Raw genomic sequence first — 23,299 nt, 5'->3', positions numbered from 1 at the left:
CTTCTATTTATGTTTTTAAATTATTCATTAGGGATTCACTGTTTTCTTTTTTGTTACTAGTAATTTGATTCTCTTCTTTCCTTTTTTTAATCAAATTAACTAGTGTCCTCTCTTTCTTATTTATTTATTCATAGAATAGACCTCTAGCCTTATTTATTAGTTAAATATATATTTTTTTTATTTTCAATTTTATTAATTTCTCCCTTGACTTATAGGATTTTCAATTAAGTCTTCAATTGGGGAATTTTAATTTGTTCTTTTTCTAGTTTTTTAGTTGCACGCCCAATTAATTTATGTGCTTCTTCTCTATTTTATTGATATAATCATTCAGGGATGTAAATTTCTTTTACATACTGCTTCAGCTGCATGCCATAAATTTTGATATGTCATCTCCTCATTGTCTTTCTCTGTAATTAAGTCAGTGATTATTTTTATGATTTGTGCTTTGATTCACCCATTTTGAAGATTTAGATTATTTAGTTTCCAATTAATTTTTTTTAAATTTACCTTTCTATGAAACACTATTGATTATAACTTTATTGCATTATATCTGAAAAAGTTGCATTTACTATTTCTGATTTTTTGAATTGTCTTGCAAATCTTCATGCCCAGTATATGGTCAATTTTCATGTATATGCCATTATTTATTCTCATTCAATTTTCTCTAGATATCTATTAAATCTTACTCCTCTAAGATTTTATTAACTTCCTTTACTTTCATTTATTTTTAAATTATATTCATCTAGTTCTGATAGGAGAATGTTGAGGGCCCCCACTAATATAGTTTTACTGCCTATTTTCTCCTAGAGCTCCTTTAGTTTCTCCTTGACAAATCTGGAGGCTTTACCTTTTGATGTATGTATTTTGTGTTAATATATTTAATTGTCTATACTACCCTTTATCAAAATGCAATTACCTTCCTTATCTCTTTTAATCAGATCTATTTTTTGCTTTATTTTTGTCTGAGATCATGACTGCTACTATTACTTTTTTTTCAATCTCATTTGAAACCAAATAGTTTCTAATCCATCCTTTCTCCAATACTCTGTGTGTTTACCAGCCACAAATATGTTTCTTGTAAACAACATATCATAGGATTCTGATTTTTAACTCATTCTGCAAACCACTTTTGTTTTATGTGTTTTACCAAATAGCTCTCCTGACTTTTGATCAAACTCCTACCAAAAAATTTAAACCTTCACAACTTGCATAGAGGGAATGGATCACAGAAAACATTTGAGTGCAAATTGAAACAGATATTCTTTACCAATTTCCTGCATTATTTTTTCCTATGCTAAGCAATATTTATCTTGTTGTACAACATGATGAAAATGGAAATATGTATTCTATTATAAAATATGTACAACCTCTATCATATCATCTTTGAGAGAGCTGAGAAGTAGAGGTAGAAAGAGAACATAATTTACAAATAAGAAACACATATTTTAAAAATTGTGTTGACATGTAAACAGGAAAAAACAAAAATTTACTATGATTATTAAAAAAGACAATATGTGGGGCTGCATATGAATTTTTCATATCTTAGAGAAACTTAAACCTCTATATGTGAGTCAAGTAAAGGATAAAATCAGAGTGCTCCATAATATAGAAAAGGACTATGTTTTTTATAATGAGTAGACAGGGTCAAATTAGTTACACATTTTATTTCACAGAAGAGGATTTCCTAGATTTTAACTAGGATTGGTTTCTCTGAAAAAGCATGTAGTTGGCATGTTTCTGGCAGTTTATATATATAATCAAGGAGGAAGAGTTAAAAAGGGTATGGGTCTAAGGCAGAGCAAGAATGCCACATGTGAACACTGACATCCCCAAATGAAATTTTTAGGATTAATTAATTTTCTCCTTCAGTAAGCCAGCTATGAGACAACTATACACAACTGAGAACACAATGTTTCATCAGTAGTATGGAAGATTTTTACTTGTTTCCAAAAGTAAGTACAAAGTGAAGGAAGACTACCTACATTCAGAATAAGTCCTTATCACTGAACACTAATACATAGATTTTTAGGTCCAAAGATTATTACCTTATTTTCTTTAATGCCAATTTACACAGGGTAGACATGATGGAATGAGGGCAAAAAACAGAATGTTAAAGTTAGAAATTCTTGTTATATATAAGAGTAAGAATTCCTTAGTCCCCTTCATATCCCAGGCCTTCTGTCCCTCCAAAACACAAATATACTATCTAAAGAATGAAGATATATGTAAAGGAAATCATATAATTAAGTTATAAATATTTTCTTGGAAATGGAAAGACCATCCTTGCTACATCTTTTGCCATTTTTCAACTTGGGAAGATGTATAACTACCTATATTAGGAGGTTCCCTTAGATTTACATAGTTCTATTGGGGCTAGTTATGACCCAGGAAAAAGTATAAGTTCAGAACTATACATCTATGAAATAAATTCCTCACACTATCAAAGGATTATAAAATATAGGACTGTGATCAACCAAGTTAGAACTCTTTCTTTAAAAGTGAGTATTCCCTGACCCATTATCCTAGAATCAGGCTGCTATATTTCCTCCTCATGTTTCTAGGGAAAGATGACGGTTTGGAATATTTCTTTCCAAATAACATTGATTAAAACCTTCATGGAGGGTTTGCCTCTTCCCCATTGTTATGTGTCCATGAGTAGCACAATTATGTACCACAATTCTATTTAATCAATTAACTTCAAATAAGCTTTTTCAAAGTGATATTTACTATAATGATAAACCAAGAACAAATTACAAATAATTCATTCCTATCACCCAATGCTTTGAGGGACAATTTCTCCTTTACAATTGGGTCTCTGGGAAGGGTTAACTCAAACTTAACAGTTTCTATATAGCATTATTCTCATAAAGTTTATGTCTAAATACAGTAATTCTACCAGAGAAGTCCTTATCTTAGTTACAACTAAACTGAGTAAACAGGAATATTACCACTTAAGGCATTAATGTTGTGTTTACAGCATGGATTTGACTCTATGACTTCCTGCCTCCTGGAGAGATCAATCTGCATTCTACAGCCCTTTCAAAATTCACAAAGAACAGAAACCCATATTCAAAGGATGCTAGATTCTAGGAAGAAGGACTAAGCTTTTTCATTTTAAAAGCAATGTCATCCATCAGATCATATCAGTAAAGGTGTTAAATCAAGAGAAGACATTTTGTCAAGAAAGAGGATGAGGATGAATGCATTTGTGCAGGCAACTCCACTTCCAGGTACACTACTACAAAGAAGCTGCTACCCACCATCTGATATAAGATTAGAACCAGTTATAGAAAATTCTCCAAGTTACTCTAATCATACATCCTCATGACTTCCTGGAATCAGGCAACTCTGCTTCTTCTACATGGAGGATTGTATCCACAGTACTCTGACTATGTACCTATGGCCTGTTACACTTTGAAGGGAAGGAAATGCTAGGGATCATCAATAAAGTCTAAGCATAATTTTGATAATTGTGAGCCAACTTCTCTATTCCTTTCTGTTGTTACTTCATAAATTAACTAGGGCCAATTCAGTAATGACAATTGCCACTCAGAACCATTATTATTTTCCCATTATGTCATTCATTAATATTCAATATTTAGTGGAATGATGGCTTGACTTTATTATTAGGTTGCTATTTCAGCAATATATGCCACATTAATAATTTTTCATACTTATTTATCTTTCCATTATGTATGTATTAGTGGACACTAATGTAGAAGCATTCAGGACAATGAATAGAATAGAGATGAAAAGAAGATCATAAGCAGAACAGATTATACACTACATCAGTAATGATAAGTGTTACATTTGTTGTTTATAAGAAAGCCAAAGAGTTTCTCAAGCAAGTAAAGGAAACCCATAAAATACTACTAATAAATTGATAATGGAAAATGGAAAAATTGGTCATGTATATTTAGATGTCATTTATCTAGTGAAGATATTGTTGAATATAGAAAAAAGAAGGAAGTGAAACTAGGAAGGCACTTAATGAATTATCATTATTTAGGGCTAGGAAAATGATGATAAATCAATGAAGGCAAATGAGATGTTATCATACAGATAGAAAAAGAATATGGAGTTAGCGGTATTACAAAAATCACAAGGAGAAAGAATATCCAGGCATACAGTAAAGTTTAAAAATTTCAAGAAAGTCAGTCAAACCTTAGAAAAAGCCATTAAATTTTACTGCCAAGATATGAAATTTAATGAATTCAATAATGGATTTAATAAATTTAATAAAATTGACATTTAATAAGCATTTGCTATGTGCTAGGACCTGAGATAAGCCCTGTGGATACAAGAAAATACTCTTTGTCTTCAAGGAGCTTACAATCTAATAGACCAAACACATTTTCTTCTCTAAAGGTTCTTCCCTTAGATGCCCTCTTTTGATCACTGACACCATGATCTGATACATCCTTTATGTTTAAACTCATTTTTATATGCCACTTTAAATTACTTATCATTAACAAAAATAAACCATTAAATTTTTAACTGAAAATAAAACATGAAACTGTGACAATCTGTTTAATGTAAAATTTTAAGAAGTGTGAAAATTGTTATTAAGAAATATGCATTCATTAATTTTCCTTTCTAAATTAATTTTCTTCTGTTCCCATAGATTCTTTTGGCAATTAGCATAAAAAATCATGATGATAACTACTGTTAGTTCTTATTCTTACTTTGATGTAGTTCAGATTAAAATTATGTATTGATATCTATTAAAATTATTATTTTCTCATTCTTATTATATGTACATACAATTCTGATATTTTTAAAAGTTTTGTCATTTCTTTCAGAACTGTTCTTGTTCAATATTGCCACCAACTTGAATAACTTTGGGGTCTTATTTTATGTTTCTGTCTTTATTGTTTCTGTCATTGTTTCATATATTAAAATTTTAATTGAATATTTTGTATATTTGTTTCTATGGATATTTCTAATCTCTTCTTTTTCACAATAATCTCATTCTGAAATCCCTTATAGTACTCATTTTCATAGTATTTTCAGAATAGTAATCACTATTTAACTGAAAGGAACTTCCTTGATAATAGAGTTTAAAACCTAAACTCCTCACTCCTATTTTCCAGTTGTTTAAACTGAGGCTTATAAAGATTAAATTATTTTTTTCAAGTAAAGAATCAAAACAAAGATTTTAATTAAGGTCTCATAACCTGAACTTTGTCAATTTAAAATCAGTACTATTTTCACTGTACTGTGTAATTTCTACAGTGTATAATTTCAAATGGTGGTATTCCAAGTTAGAATATAAGAAGCTGAAAGAGTGTATGTGCTGAGGAGCTGGAGACATCAATCATTGGTTGTTTTTTGTTTTTTTTTCTTCAAGTATTTTGACAGTAAAAACCAGCTAAGATTCAAGATAATATTTTATTCTCATATAAGTAGCTCAGTGCATTGAGCACTTGGATGAGAGTCAGGAAGATCTAAGTTCAAAACCAGTCTCAGATATTTCTCAATTTTGTCACGACTTAACAAGCAAACCACTTATCCTCTGTTTGACTCTAGTTCTCTTAGTTGAAAAAAATGGAAATAATAACTTCTCAGGGTTTTTGAGAGGGTTAAATAAATTGTTGGAAAACTTCTTAGCACAATGCATGGCATGTAATAGGTGCTAAATAATGTTTATTTCTCTCCTTCCTTTCTTTATATTAATGCTTTTTATCTTCTAGCTGTGCATATTTTCTTTTTATTCTTTACCAATTTAAATCTTCTATCATATTGATCTTTATTTTCTACAGGATATCTTCTCTAATTATTCAATATCTTATTCATTCTACCCTTGTTTGAAAAGTTAAAAATCACCTACAGTTCATACCACTCTATTTTCAACTTGATTATATAATATTGTATATATTAAATTTTGTTCCATCCATTCTCATTCAATCTCTCTAACTAGTTATACATTACTGATACAAAACATTTATGAGGTCAGTTACCTTATCTCTTGATTTTTAAAATAATTGATCTTTCATGTAAGTAAATTTACAGTGAGCCAATTATATTATTACCTGAATATCTTTATTAAAAGTTATATTTCAACTGATGAAAAAACTAGAAATATAGCCATAAAAAATAACACTCTTGGAATAGGATTTGAAATAATGACAAAAAGTATTCTAAATATAACTTTGGGAAATGGGAATAATATATAATTCAAAAGATAAATTATACCTGGGACAAAATAAAGGTTAGAGATTCTAGGAAAGTTGAATTTATATTGCTTATACTTTCTTAAACATTGATCAGAGAAAAGAGCAATGAGGTCTTTTTGTTGTTGAGTATTGTTTTAACTTTGGAAATTACCTAGTTTCTCTATGTCAAATGATGATCTTCTATATTTAACTCTAACATATTTTAATTCTCTAGGATCTATTCTTCTCTTCTGTTCAACATTCATTTTTCTTCCAACTATCTATCTCTTTAGACCACAAATTTCAACTAGAGATAATCATGCTTAATCACTACACATGATTTTCACTGCCAAGATATTATCTATAACTGAAAAGACATAATGCAGTCATTAACATTGTCAATTCTCTTATTCAAATTAAGAAATTATTAGACATAGACATTTCTGCAAAGGTGAAATTGTGCCGTACAGTCAGATTTGTAGATTAGACAAGGAAGATAAACCTTACTGAAATCAAGTCAGTGCACTGGTATTTGTCAGTTTATTCTTCACAGGTCATTTATATAAAGGAGAAAAACATAGGCAATCTTGTTTAAATAATTCATCTCCCTTTACCTTAGAACTGGAGAAGAATATGCATGTGAGAAGATACTGAGATGCAAACACTTTTAAGACTCCATCAATATTTCTCTTTCTTAGTGCCTTAACCCAGTTTTTATCTCAAATAAATATAAGATTTATAACATGAAAATCCTAATCATTCAGTCATCCACATGCATATATTTAATGCCTACTATGTCCCAGATACAGTGATCAGAACTGGTGATATAAAGAATCAATGAAAATGCCAAAAGGCAGTCCTGATATCAATCGTCACAAAGCATTTTAACAAGTTATCACAATTGACTCATATTTACCCCTACTTTTTAAATTTCTCTTCCTATTTCCTTCGGAACATACAATTATCCAAAAGGAAATGCTCTTTTGCTATATATAGTTTAAAACATTTTTATGTGATGAAATTTGTATTGGACACAATTTAATGAAAACTACAGAACACTAGGTGATCTACCTCTTTGAGGGAGACCTGAGTTCCCAATTTGCCAAGGAAGTAGTAATCCCAGAGGATTATTTATAGAAAAGAGGCTTTTGGCACAGCCATTACCCATAATGTCACAGTCATAAAGTGGAGAAATAATACAGTCTTATCTCATTGTGACTGAAAAATTCACTCATTCTAAATCTTATCGAGGCAGTCATTGCTTCCTGACCAATTAAACCACTCTAAAATACTAATATATCTAGTTATATGAGGCATCCAACGCTACTGAGATTATTCCACACATTTAAGTTGGCAAGACCTTCAGTTTTGCTGTTTCTCAGAAGCAGTTTCCCTTCAGGCCTATATAGTCCATGACCTTTCTAGTTTAAATGCTGAGAAACCTGAAATTAAAGAGTACAAATTCATTCCTCTATGTCAAATGAGATTACTCCCACCAATATTCAAAACAGTTCATCTATGCATTTGGATTTGATGTCAGAGCTAAATTCTGCCACATTTTGGTAGACAAGGTCTGGGCTCATCCTGTTTTTTGCTTTCTTAGGTTAATGAGTTTATATTTGTTGATGTTGTTATACTTGTCAGTTCAGCATGAATACTACATACTTAAGACTTATTTATCTATCTTAAGTCATTTTCTTCCTTCTGTCTTCCTTTCTTTTCTCTAATCCTTTGATAGAGATCATGTTTCCTTTTTTTTAAAATTTATGATCCTTTTTATTTTGTTTTCAAGTTCATTTTTCATTTTCTTATAGAATATTTCATTCTTCCTGATAGATGAATGCTGTAGTTTCCCTTTGATTTCAAAAAATCACCTGCAAAAAAAAAAAATAGTTCTTCCTAAAAATGAATTTGGATGATTTAATAATCCAAGATGAATATTCATTTCAGATATGAAAAGCAAGAAAGATAATGTCATTTTTTGCTTCAGTGAGAGACATAATGACTAATTATGTTTTTTCACTGGTGGTAATAGACTTTCCTACAGATTAAATTGAATTTATCTAATATTCCAGTTCTTAGGAGATACTGATTATTTACTTACTATATTCCCTTTCTCCAATTTGATTACCTATTTATGGATTTGAATCCAGGGATGTGGGGCAAGAGTTTACATTGATCATATATATGACTTATTATTATCATTTTCTTCTGTGGATATAAGGCCCTATTAGGAAAGGAGTATTGGGTTGACCCTATGCCAAGAATTTTACAGTCCAGTTTGGATGAACTTTGGAGAAAGGGGGAAAAATTTGGAAATAGTTACCCAGGAGATTCAGGGACATATTTATACACTTCAGTTTGGAGGTTTAGCATCCAGAGAATGTCAGCATTTTATAGCTGGAAAGACCATTGCAACATGGAGAGAGTAATATTCTCTCTGTTCTTCCTACATCCCATCTTTCCCATCACTGATTCATGATCCACAAAACTTATCAACTTATTTAAAGTGACTGATAAAGATGAGTGACTGATTGTGTCACTCATCTATTCATGAAACTTCATTGCCATCTCATCTATTGCAAGACAAAATTCAAATCTTCTGTTTGGCATTTAAAGCCTTGTGAAGTCTGGTAGAAGCCAGGCTTATTATGCTACAATTGTACTGTTCCTCAACTATGTATCACAACCAAATTGGCTCACTTTCTCTCATTCACAACATTCCATCTTTTCTGCCTTGTATATAGTTGCAAGGATCTTTGTATAGTCTCTTGTGAGTAGAAAGAAATCTCTCTTCAATTCTGGCTCTTAGAATCCTTAGCTCAGCTCAAACATTGCTTTTTATGAAAGCATTTCCTCTTTCTTACTTTTCCCCCCAATTTTATGAAGATACAAATTTAATAACAATTTTCTGACACTGTGTGGTACATGTACTCTCCCTCTTCCTCTCTCCTTTCCCAAGACATGTTATTCAAGTATTACCTTGCAAAACTATATCCACATTTGTCATATAAAAAGACACATCACCTGTACTGTATGAGAAAACAATTCATGAAGGAGATAAAGTGAAAAATGGTTTGCTTCAATCTTCATTCAGTTTCCATCAGTTCTTTCTATTTCATTGTATAGCAGGAGATATTTTTTGTTTCTTTGTTTTAACAATTCTAAAATATTCCTGCAACATTCTAAATTTATTTTATATTTACCTTGTATTTTCTTTTTTGCTAACTGATCACATGACAAAATAGAAGCTAACAGAGGGTAGAAATTGTTTGTCTTCATATATACAGCATCTGAGGCTAGTTTGTAGTAGGTGCTTAATAATTGCTTGTTGGTTGATTAATTGCTTTCTTAGTGGAAGATTTTATTTTACAGAAAGTGGCTCAAGTTGACCTAGAGAATTAGTGCGCACCTGGAATTAGAATATGCATCTCCATGTTCCAGGACCTTGCAGGTTGCTCCAGAATGGATTCAAATACCCCATAGCTTGTTGTTGTTGTTTGTCTGTTTTTTTTCCCCAACTATAAAATCTGTAATATGAGAATAAAGTGATTCATAAGACTTTCTAATACCTTACTCCTACACTCTCTAAAGTCTTATTTTTTTCCCTTTAACAACCTGAAATGATGATAGCATCATTCATCTTTGATTTTGAAACAACAGACATTTAAAATTTCAGTAGAGTCCAAAAAAATTCTTGAGCAAGTCAAAGAGATTGAAGCTCCTCTCTCTGTCATGCCCAAACATTATGCCAGCCTATTCACAAGGACAATACATTGATTTTCCACCAGTGAAAAAAGAGTTCCATGACAATGGACTTAGGGAATCTTCAGTTTTTTATAGTAAGTCTATAGGTTTCAAATGCTTCTTTGCTTATTTATAATTCCTTCTCACTTTCTTTACATTTTCTTTTTTCTGCATTAAAAAAAGATATTTAATGAACTGAAAAGATCTCCAGGAATTGATGCAGAGTGAAATGAGCAGATCCAGTAGAACATTATACACAGAAACATTGTGGCACAATCAAATGTAACAAACTCTTCCACTAGTAGCAACGCAGTGATCCAGGACAATCCAGAGGGACTTATAAAAAAGAATGCTGCTTTCCCGACTTCTGGTCAAGATGGCGGCATAGAAGCAGTGAAAGTTCAGACCTCAGAAACCCTTCCTTACTGATCGCGAACCGAGTGCTCCTAAAACACCAAAATTCAAGCTGAACAACAGGATAGACCTGGGGAACCCTCCTCCTGGACCTGGATCAAAAGGTACCCCACCCGAAAAACCAGAACCCTATATCACTCAAATCTAAGGGGTAGGCAGAAGGAAGGTCCCAGGACCCATCCCCCCAACCCAGAGTGCTGAGGCCATGGCAGCAGCGGGAGCCTCAGGGCTCTGAGGACTCACCTTGAAAGCAACCTGAGCAAGTCTCTGGGGCGCCCAACACAGAAGGCAGGGAAACATAGAGGGAAGGGGGAAGCCTGTAGCCCCCTGGCTGGGTACTTCCATCTGATTCTCAAGGGAGGTCCCACTTTAGGGCACCAGCTGAACCCAATCCCATCAGGAGCCCTCAGAGCTACTGAAAGGACAGAAAACTCAGAGCCAGCAAAGGGGTTGCTCCAAAGAGTGTACCTTGAAAATAACCTGGGCAGGCTCCAGGCATTCAACACAGACAGTGGAGGAGGAGGTTGTTTTTTTTTCCTCTTTTTTTTGGCTCAGGGATCATTTGACCCACACCACCTGAACCTAATACCATCAGGAGCCCTCCAAGCTTCTGAAAGAACAAAATCCTCAGGGCCCGGGAAGGGCTTACCTTGAAAACAACCTGGGCCAGTCTCCAGGCATTCAACACAGATTGTGGAAGAGGAGGTTTTTTTGCTTCAGGGCTCATTCAGCCCAAACCAGGTGAACCTAATACCATCAGGATCCCTCAGAGCCCAGGGAAGCCATGACCACTCCCCCCTTAGAGAGCAGGGTCTTCTGAAAGAACCAGCTGAACCTAATCTCATGAGGAGCCCTCAGAGCCCAGGGAGGCCACACACCTCCCCCCTTAGAGAGCAGAGTCTTCTGAAAAAACAGAAACCTAGAGGCCGAGTCAAGATGGCAGCCTAGAAGGAGCATAGACCTGGCAGCCTGGCCAGAGCTTTGGAGATCCCCCATATTCGCTCCAGCCATTCAGGAAGTTTAACACTCAGAGTAAACCTAGCCCAACTAAGCTGAACTCAATCCCATCAAAAGTCTCCAGAACACAGGGAAGCCTAGGCTCCCCACTGATCCTCATTGACTGCTGGACTTTAAGCCAATCAAAAGCCTCCAGAGGACAGGAAAGCTCAAACCCCCAGCAACCCTCCCCCAAAGATTACACCAAGAGATCTTCTGTTAAAGCTCCAAGAGGGGAGACCGATAGAAGTACCCAAAAAAACAAAAAAATGAGAGGAACAAGAGCACAGACAAATATGAGGAGTAAAGAAGGGGTGAATTTGAACAAACAACAGAAAAAGAAGAAAGAAACTAAAATAGACAGCTACTACTCAGCAAATGGAACAGAGGGGGAGAGATCAGCAAACAATAAACCAGAAATCCCGGCAAATTGGATACAGGCTGTGGAAGAACTCAAAACGCAACTAAAAGAGGCTGAAGACAAATGGAAACAGCACTTAAAAATTAAGATAAGTCATCTGGAAACAGAAGCACTTGAACTAAAATAAGAAAATAATGTCCTGAAAGCCAAAATCATCCAGCTGGAAAATGAGGTAAAGGAAATGAAAGACGAGGTAAAGAGGATGAAAGACGATCTTCAAAGAAAATCAGACCAGAAGGAAAAAGACGACCAAAAAGCCAGAGATGAAAACCAATCTTTAAGAACCAGAATAAAACAACTAGAATCAAGTGACCTCACAAGGCAGCAGGACACTATAAAACAAAACAAAAAGAATGAAAAAATTGAGGAAAATGTGAAGCATCTCATTCACAAAACAGACGATTTAGAAAATCGTTCACAAAGAGACGATTTAAGAATAATTGGACTACCAGAAGACCACGACAAAAGAAAAAGCCTGGACATAATACTAGAGGAAATTATCCAGGAAAACTGTCCCGAGATCCTAGAACAAGAGAGGAAAGTGGAGATTGAAAGAATCCACATATCACCCCCTGTATTTAATCCCCAACTGACAACACCAAGAAATGTTATAGCCAAATTCAAAAACAATCAGATGAAAGAACAGATATTACAAGCTGCCAAGAAAAAGCCATTCAGATACCATGGAAACACGGTGAGGATAACACAGGATCTGTCTGCATCCACACTGAAGGACTAAAAGGCATGAAATACGATATTCCCAAAAGCAAGGAAACTAGGTCTACAGCCACGAATAAAATACCCATCAAAACTGACTATATTCTTACATGGGAAAGTATGGTCATTTAACACAACAGAAGAGTTCCAAGCATTCATAAATAAAAGACCAGACCTGAACAGAAAATTTGAAGTTCAACCACAGAAATCAAGAGAATCATCAAAAGGTAATTAAGAAAGAAGGGAAACAACAACAACAACCACAAATTTTTAAGAGACTCAATAAGTTAAAATATGTATCCCTATAAGAAAAGAGGTCAATGGCAACTCTTAAAAATTATTGCTATCACCTGAGCAGCTAGAAGAACTACACTCAGAGAGAACAGTGACAAACTGTATAGGATGAAAGGACAAGACATAAATAGGTATATAGATATATGCATGCATAAATACATATACATGTGTATGTATATATATATATACATACACATGTATATATATACATTACTAAAGCTAAAAAAGAAAAGAGGTTGTGACTAAAAGAAATGGGAAAAGAAAACAAATGGAGGTAAATTTATATGTCACAAAGAAGCTCATGGCAGGAGGGGGGAGAACATCGATACACTGGAAGGGTACAGGGGTTGGAGATAGGAAATACTCAACTCTTACGTACCTTGAAACTGACCCAAAGAGGGAAGAACAATCCAACACATTGGGGTAGAGAATAGATTTGTGCCCTATAGGGGAGTTGAAGGGTAAAAAACAGACTGGTGGGAAGGGAAACAGTACAAGTGAAGGAGAGGATGGGGGGGGGGAATTTAAAAAAGACTACAGGGGAAAATAAGGGAGGGAATAATAAGGGAGGGGGTTAGAAAAGGAAGTACAAGGGGGACTGATTTAAAGTAATCACTTGACTAAAAGGTAGAGCTGAAGAAGAAATGTTAGAATTAGGGAAGGATATCAAAATGCCAGGGAGTCCATAAGTGACAGTCATAACTTTGAATGCAAATGGGATGAACTCACCCATAAAACGTACACACATAGCAGAATGGATTAGAATCCAAAACCCTACCATATGTTGTCTTCAAGAAACACAAATGAGGAGGGTAGACACCCACAAGGTCAGAATTAAAGGATGGAATAAGACCTTCTGGGCCTCAACTGACAGAAAGAAGGCAGGAGTGGCAATCATGATATCTGATGAAGCCAAAGCAAAAATAGACCTGATCAAAAGGGATGGGGAAGGTAATTATATTTTGTTAAAAGGGACTTTAGATAATGAGGAAATATCACTAATCAACATGTATGCACCAAATAATATAGCACCCAAATTTCTAATGGAGAAACTAGGAGAATTGAAGGAAGAAATAGACAGTAAAACCATATTAGTGGAACACTTGAACAAACCATTATCAAATTTAGATAAATCAAATCAAAACATAAATAAGAAAGAGGTAAAAGAAGTGAAATCTTAGAAAAATTAGAATTAATAGACATATGGAGAAAAATAAATAGGGATAAAAAGGAATACATCTTCTTCACAGCACCTCTAGGCACATTCACAAAGATTGACCATACATTAGGTCACAGAAACATGGCACAGAAATGCAGAAAAGCAGAAATAATAAATGCAGGCTTTTCAGGTCACAAGGCAAAAAAAAAATAATGATCAGTAATGGTACATGGAAAACCAAATAAATAACTAATTGGAAATTAAACAATATGATACTCCAAAATCATTTAGTTAGAGAAGAAATCATAGAAACAATTAGTAATTTCATCGAGGAAAATGACAATGGTGAGACATCCTTTCAAACCTTTTGGGATGTAGCCAAAGTGGTAATCAGAGGTAAATTCATATCCCTGAGTGCATATATTAACAAACTAGGGAATGCAGAGATCAATCAATTGGAAATGCAAATAAAAAAACTCAAAAGTGATCAAATTAAAAACCCCCAACAGAAAACCAAACTAGAAATCCTAAAAATTAAGTGAGAAATTAAAAAATCGAAAGTGATAGAACTATTGATTTAATAAATGAGATAGGAAGCTGGTACTTTAAAAAAAACAAATGAAATAGACAAAGTACTGGTCAATCTAATTTAAAAAAAGAAAAGAATAAAAGCAAATTAACAGCATCAAAGATGAAAAGGGGACATCACCTCTGATGAAGAGGAAATTAAGGCAATCATTAGAAATTACTTTGCCCAATTATATGGCAATAAATACACCAATTTAGGTGATATGGATGAATATATACCAAAATACAAACTGCCTAAACCAACAGAAGAAGAAATAGAATTCTTAAATAATCCCATATCAGAAAATGAAATCCAATAGGCCATCAAAGAACTCCCTAAGAAAAAATTCCCAGGGCCTGATGGATTCACCAGTGAATTCTACCAAACATTCAGAGACCAGTTAATCCCAGTATTATATAAACTATTTGACATAACAAGCAAAGGAGGAGTTCTACCAAAGTCCTTTTATGACACAGACATAGTACTAATTCCAAAGTCAGGCAGGCCAAAAACAGAGAAAGAAAACTATAGACCAATCTGCCTAATGAATATAGATGCAAAAATCTTAAATAGGATAGTTGCAAAAAGACTCCAGCAAGTGATCAGAAGGGTCATCCACCATAATCAAGTAGGATTTATACCAGGGATGCCGGGTTGGTTCAATATTAGGAAAACCATTCACATAATTGACCACATCAACAAGCAAATCAACAAGAACCACATGATTATCTCAATAGACGCATACAAGGCCTTTGATAAAATACAGCACCCATTCCTATTGAAAATACTAGAAATCATAGGAATAGAAAGGTCATTCCTAAAAATAATAAACAGTATATATCTAAAACCATCAGCTAATATCATCTGCAATGGGGATAAACTAGATGCATTACCAATAAGATCAGGAGTGAAACAAGGATGCCCATTATCACCTCAACTATTTGACATTGTACTAGAAACACTAGCAGTAGCAATTAGAGAAGAAAAAGAAATTGAAGGCATCAAAATAGGCAAGGAGGAGACCAAGTTATCACTCTTTGCAGATGACATGATGGTCTACTTAAAGAATCCTAGAGATTCAACCAAAAAGCTAATTGAAATAATCAACAACTTTAGCAAAGTTGCAGGATACAAAATAAACCCACATAAGTCATCAGCATTTCTATATATCTGCAACACAACTCAGCAGCAAAAACTAGAAAAAGAAATCCTATTCAAAATCACCCTAGACAAAATAAAATACCTAGGAATCTATCTCCCGAGTCAAACAAAAGAACTATATAAACACAACTACAAAACACTCTCCACACAACTAAAACTAGACTTGAGTAAATGGAAAAACATTAATTGCTCATGGAAAGAACAAGCCAATATAATAAAAATGACCATCCTACCCAAACTTATATATCTATTTAGTGCCATACCCATAGAACTCCCAAAAATTTTCTTTACTGATTTAGAAAAAAACATAACAAAGTTCATTTGGAATAACAAAAAATCAAGGATATCCAGGGAAATAATTAAAAAAAAACACAAATGATAGGGGCCTTGCAGTCCCAGACCTCAAACTATATTACAAAGCAGCAGTCATCAAAACAATTTGGTACTGGCTAAGAGACAGAAAGGAGGATCAGTGGAATAGACTAGGGGCAAGAGACCTCAGCAAGACAGTATACGATAATCCCAAAGATCCCAGCTTTTGGGACAAAAATCCACTATTCGATAAAAACTGCTGGGAAAATTGGAAGACAATGTGGGAGAGATTAGGAATTGATCAACACCTCACACCCTACACGGAGATAAATTCAAAATGAGTGAATGACTTAAACAGAAAGAAGGAAACCATAAGTAAATTGGGTAAACACAGAATAGTATACATGTCAGACCTTTGTTCGGGGATACACTTTAAAACCAAGCAAGACATAGAAAGAGTCACAAAATGTAAATTAAATAATTTCGACTACATCAATTAAAAAGCTTTTGTATAAACAAAACCAATGTAACTAAAATCAGAAGGGAAACAACAAATTGGGAAAAAATCTTCATAAAAACCTCTGACAAAGTTTTAATTACTCAAATTTATAAAGAGCTAAATCAATTGTACAAAAAACCAAGCCATTCTCCAATTGATAAATGGGCAAGGGACATGGATAGTCAGTTTTCAGATAAAGAAATCAAAACTATTAATAAGCACATGAAGAAGTGTTCTAAATCTCTTATAATCAGAGAGATGCAAATCAAAACAACTCTGAGGTATCACCTCATACCCAGCAGATTGGCTAACATGATAGCAAAGGAAAGTAATGAATGCTGGACGGGATGTGGCAAAGTTGGGACACTAATTCATTGCTGGTGGAGTTGTGAACTGATCCAACCATTCTGGAGGGCAATTTGGAACTATGTCCAAAGAGCGATAAAAGAATGTCTACCCTTTGATCCAGGCATAGCACTGCTGGGTCTGTACCCCAAAGAGATAATGGACAAAAAGACTTGTACAAGAATATTCATAGCTGCCCTCTTTGTGGTGGCCAAAAATTGGAAAATGAGGGGATGCCCATCAATTGGGGAATAGCTGAACAAATTGTGGTATATGTTGGTGATGGAATACTATTGTGCAAAAAGGAATAACAAAGTGGAGGAATTCCATGGAGACTGGAACGACCTTCAGGAAGTGATGCAGTGCGAGAGGAGCAGAACCAGGAGAACATTGTACACAGAGATTAATACACTGTGGTATAATCGAACGTAATGGACTTCTCCATTAGTGGTGGTCTAATGTCCCTGAACAATCTGCAGGGATTTAGGAGAAAAAACACTATTCATAAGCAGAGGACAAATTGTGGGAGTAGAAACACCGAGGAAAAGCAACTGCCTAACTATAGCGGTTGAGGGGCCATGACAGAGGAGATACTCTAAATGAACACTCTAATGCAAATATTAACAACATGGCAATGGGTTCAAATTAAGAACACATGTGATACCCAGTGTAATACCACGTCGGCTACGTGGGGTGAGGTGGGAGGAAAAGAAAATGATCTTTGTCCTTAATGAATAATGCATGGAATTGATCAAATAAAATATTATAAAATTTAAAAAAAGAATGCTATCCACATCCAAAGAATAAACTTTGGGAGAAGAAACATAGAAAAAAAAAACATGATGTCAATATGATTGGGGTATGGTATTTAAAAGATTACTCTATTGAAAATATGAATAATATAGAAATAGATTTTGAACAAAATGATATGTGTATAACACAGTGGGATTGCTTTTCAGATTTGGGATGGGGGTGGGAAAATTATGAAACATGTAACCATGGGAAAATATTATAAATAAATAAATGAATTAAGAAAACATAATGAGTAGGGAAGGAGAATCAAAACCAGAAAATAAAATAAAATTTAAAAAGATATTTCAATTATCCTTTTTTTCTTTTCTGTTTTCTCAACTTTCTTTTCTTTTTCTTCCTTCCTACTCTAACTCTGTCATGTATCATAATTCTATCAAACATTAATTAGGAAAAAGATGTCTCAATGATTCTTTTCTTCTTTTTCTTTCTTTTTCTTGTTATTTTCATTTTTATTCCTCTTCTTTTCTCTTCTTAATTTTTTATTATATTCCTATACCTCCTTAAAATATACCTATTCACCAAAGGAATAAAAAGCTTTTGTAGCAAATAAGCATAGTCAAGTTACGAACATTCGTATATTTATTATCTCCAAAAACATACACCTTATTTTAAATCCTATGTCTTTAATCACTCTATCAATAGGAGGAGAGTTCATTTTTTCATCAATCCTTTGAAATTATAGAGGGTCATTATAATGATCAGTGTTCATGTATTTTAAAGTTGTTTTTATTCATAATATATTATAACTACAGTTTTGAAGAACATATAATTTCATAAAGTATTCTACTGGTTCCTATCCCTTTACTCTTCAACAACCCATATATGTCTACAAAAATGTCTTGGAAACAATCAATTTTATAATTTCTGATAGCACAATAATATCTTATAACATCAATATATATTTTATATAGCCATTCCCCAAGAAATGGGCACCCTATTAGTTTCCAGTTCTTGCCACCACAAAAACATTTAATATAAGTATTTTGAAACATATTGGTCTTTTTTCCAATTCTTTGATCTCCTTGGGGTATAATGAGCAAGTGTTCTTACAAGAGTACAACACAATTTTCAAGATAATTAATTGATGGTTGGGGAAAGAGACAGGATTTTAAAGAGCACCAATGGGGAGATAATGTCTCCTTACTTTGTAGAGCTTAATTTCAAGGGGAAATAATTACTAACACAAAACAAAGACTTCAAAAGAAAAAAAAGAGAAAGGAAGGTTGAGAAGCAGCTGAAAATAATGGATCTGAAGATTATAGGCCTTATATATGTATGTTAGAGCAGAAGACTGAGACATAATCCTGCTTAAACTTGACCTCCTCAAAGATGAAGGGAAGTAACAAAATAACTAAGTCTGAACTTTCCTCAACTTCCCTTTTGAGGAATTTCCAACAGTAGCCAAAGAGTTTATGGTAGGTAAATATAAATTAAACTTGAGATAGAGTGTCAAAACTTTACCCAATGCTAAATATTTGCCCAAGTGGAACATAAGCTCAAATGATTGTACTAATGGTTTTTCATCTGATATAAAGTCTTAAACCAGTATTCCATAAAGCAGCTGAGAAAGGTATTGTAAGGATTAAAATTTAGGGGAGAGGGGGAGACTGAGGCAGGTAGAAATTAGTTTCTCTCTGCAAGGAATATTATAATTTTTAGAGGTTTATTAAAGTTTAAAGATTAAGAATATACAAGTAAGAAACATGTGCCTAGGCCAGAGGCCTAGACAAAATAACCTCACATCATGGAAGAGACGCCTCTGCTCCAAACGCGGAAGTCCAAAAGGCCCAAGACTTCAAAAGCCTTTGCTTAAATATCTTCTCGATCTCGGCCCAGGTGAGATTACAAGGCATTCTGGGGAAGTGGAGCAAAGGCTCATGGGGATTGTAGTCCTGTATTCGAGTCTATTTTTTACATCCCCATGTGATCATTTGTGGAAAAATTAATTTTTCCCCAAAAGGATCATAAAAACATAATAAACTTAAAAGATTACAATAGTGTGAGGATAAGAGAAAAAAGAATAAAACCAATAATTTCTGAACACATTGACAAAAAGCCGTTAGGGGGCAGTCCCCTTTGGCATAAAAGTATACATACAAATAAATGTTCAATCAACCACACCCAAAGTTCAATTTTGTGCAACTTGTGGTCTGGAGGCTTCTTCATGGTGGCTTCTCCAACAGTTCAGTTCTGGATTCAGAGAGGTAGCATCTTCTTCACCTAAAATTCTTCTCAAAAGGAATTTAAACTTTGCAATTTAAATAATGATATTTTTTACATTCCCCCGTGTTGTGGGTGATTGAAAGATTCAGAATCAGTTAGGGATGCATGGCTGAGGTATGAGGTATATGAATCAATTGGCAAGAGATATTAAAAAGACACCAGAAAATCCAAAAGAAAAGAAAAATTTCTGGATGAAAATATAGACTATCAAAGTCTTATGTGTAAAAATTCCAAGTAGAAGAAAAATAAATCTATAACAGGTCCTTCAATCAGGGCCCAATCAAAATGATCTAAGTAATGATGCATTTACCCAATCATTGCCAGGACTACAGAAAGGTACCACACTATGAGAGGCAGAAAAAGGGACCAGATTATAGGAGCCAAGGTTTTGGGGATACTCATCTGTGAGTATCTTCAGAATGAGTGTAGATACAAGGAAAGCCTATGTCTTAACACATGTTAAACATAGTAACCTCGAGTCTTCACACTAGGTTCAAGACCTTTGTATTGGCCTAGAAGTGCATCAATCCATCCTAGATTGGCCTTTCTTTGGCCCTATGAAATGGCTCTTGTGTGTATCTCTTGTCCTGGAATCAGACAGAATCATTAAGCAAAGTCCCATAATTTATTTAAATAATTAGTGGCATCAGTTTCATAGTCACAAGCTTTTTAGGGCATGCATTAGAAAATGTATCTTAAACTTGTAGCACTGAAAATCAAAAGGTTAAAGAAAATCTTAATACTGGTGACATGTGCTTCAAATATAAAAAGGAAAGAAAAAATAATTAAAAAACTGAAAAAGTATATTGCACATGCAAGAAAAATATAATAATAAAAGAGCTTTAAAAAATTCAAAAATATAGCTTATAACCATTGACACTCTGTGTCAGTTAAGAAAATATAAAATACAAGGCTTTCTCACCAAAAAATGAGATCCATTTCCTCTTTGTATCTGGCCATGATCACTGTGAGTAGAAGGCAAATGAATTGAACAAGGTTAACAATTTTTTTCATCTTTAAAAATATAGTAGTACAAATATGTAGATATCAAAATCCCCAAAATTCTCAATAGCCCAATTAATCACAATAGCAAACAAACACACTTTCATATTTCATATAAGTTGCTGTATGACATTTTTAAAACCTATGAATTGATGGACATTTGTCACAATTTTTACAAACATAGCAATCCTTCAACCTTGGTATTTAAACATATTTTTTTTTAAACAAAGTAAAACTCATCTTGGGTTTAGAACATAATCAAGAAATCTATATATCATTCTGGTAGAAGTAAAATAGTGAGCTGAAGAGCATAAATAAAGGGTGCTCCTCTTGGAGGCTTTTAGGGATACAAATGCCCTGAGATTAACTGCCCAACTTCCATTAACATGTGGGAAGGTTGGGGGTTATAAAATACATTTTACTTCAGCTACTGTAATGGGCCTTACCTCGTGGTAGGGGCAGGCAAAAATAACCAGAATGTTAAAAAAAATTCCAAAAATCATATTTAAAAAACCCTTAAAATCAAATCATTTGAGGTATTTAGCACATTAAATTTTCCAAGGTTGTTAATACAATTATAACCAGTTCTGAAGTCCATCTATCCTCAGCAAAATAGAAAAAAGCTGTTTTTTCATATATGGGCTTATTCACAATAATATTTTTTCAACACAGTTATAGGGGGAAAACAACAGAATTTTAAAACTCAGTACATTCAAAATAAATTCAGTCAACCTTCAGTTCACAGAATAATATTCAATCCAGTAATATATGAACTTAAAATCACAAAGTTAAACCTTAAACAAAAAATGCAATAGAATACAGAGATTTTTTAATAAACCATTGGAGTCTGAAATGCCTTAGAGCCTTTAGTCTCTTCAAAGTTCCTTGGGTTGTTTTTTCTTGTTTGTTTGTTTTTAATTATCCATTTAAATGTCTATTGTCCAAAGGTAGAGTAGTAAAGGCTAGGCTATGGGGTTCAAGGGATCCCTCCCGGGCCCCATAGCTGGGAAGCATCAGAGGCCAGATTTTAACTAGAGACCTCCCGTCTCAGGGCCTGGCTTCCAGTTCGCTGGGCCACCCATTTTCAAATTCAAAGTTGAATCTTTGGGCTGAGTCTGCTCCCAGACAGGCAGGTAAAATCAATGAAACTGCCAGAAGAGTCAAAAATCCTTTTAAACAGCCCATTGCTTTTTAGGTTTCTGTTTGAAAAGTCTGTTTCTTCTCTCTAGTCTTTTCTCTCTTTCCCCTCTCTGATACCCCTGTGGCCAATACCCCCAGCCACGTGGAGGCTTAGCCTAAGGGAAATTACCGGTTCTCCTTTCCCTCTCGTCTCTCCCCTCCGCCCAGGAGGCCAATACTGTTACCAGCTGGTCGCAATGAGTCCTGAGCGATCTGCTCCAAGGATCTGGGTGATGAGCCGGCTGGGGTTGTGCTCGTGAGTCTGGGGCACAGAAATAGGCAGGCAGCGGCCTGTGAGAGGCCAGGAGCAGGAGTGGCTGCGGGGGTGGGCAAGGCTGGCACCAGGTACCAGGTGAGGACGATCAGGGCTGCAGGCTGCAGGCAGGAAGCGGCGGGGCAGGTCCGGAGCCTGTAGCAGCTTTGCGAGGGTAGAAAACCTTGGCCAGAGACATATGGCTCAAAAAAAAATTTCTAGGTACTAGCTATTAAAACTGAATTTAAGATCAGAAAAGAAATCAGAAGATTGAAAGTTCTTTTTCCCGTAGTGGTTAGCCAAAACTGTAAGGATTAAAATTTAGGGGAGAGGGGGAGACTGAGGCAGGTAGAAATTAGTTTCTCTCTGCAAGGAATATTATAATTTTTAGAGGTTTATTAAAGTTTAAAGATTAAGAATATACAAGTAAGAAACATGTGCCTAGGCCAGAGGCCTAGACAAAATAACCTCACATCATGGAAGAGACGCCTTTGCTCCAAACGCGGAAGTCCAAAAGGCCCAAGACTTCAAAAGCCTTTGCTTAAATATCTTCTCGATCTCGGCCCAGGTGAGATTACAAGGCATTCTGGGGAAGTGGAGCAAAGGCTCATGGGGATTGTAGTCCTGTATTCGAGTCTATTTTTACAGTATCATTTGTAATTTTGTAGTCCCAGAATCTAATACAATGACTAGCACATAGTAGTCATTTAATAAATACTTTTTGAATTGAATTGAACAATTGCATTTAAAAGAATAAACAAGAAATGAAAAATAATGTAATTCAACTAACTGAGGAATTTAAAGGCCAGAGATTGGTTAAATAAGGTTCTGTGGTAAATTAAAAGAAAATTAGACCTGAACCAATGAGTGTAACTCCTGGCTTTTCCATTTATTAGCTGTGTCCTTCGAAAAGCTACTTAACATCTCCATGTCTCAGTTTGTTCTGAAAAAGAAATCCTAAGGTCTTTTCAATTTCTCAGTTGTCCTATGATGCTATAAATCCTATATGATTTCTGATAAGAAATTTCCTCATTTATAAAA

The sequence above is a fragment of the Monodelphis domestica genome, chromosome 3, assembly GCF_027887165.1.
Source record: "Monodelphis domestica isolate mMonDom1 chromosome 3, mMonDom1.pri, whole genome shotgun sequence".
Lineage (NCBI taxonomy): Eukaryota > Metazoa > Chordata > Mammalia > Didelphimorphia > Didelphidae > Monodelphis > Monodelphis domestica.
The sequence above is the reverse complement of the archived record's forward strand: the minus strand, read 5'-3'. Positions refer to the sequence as shown.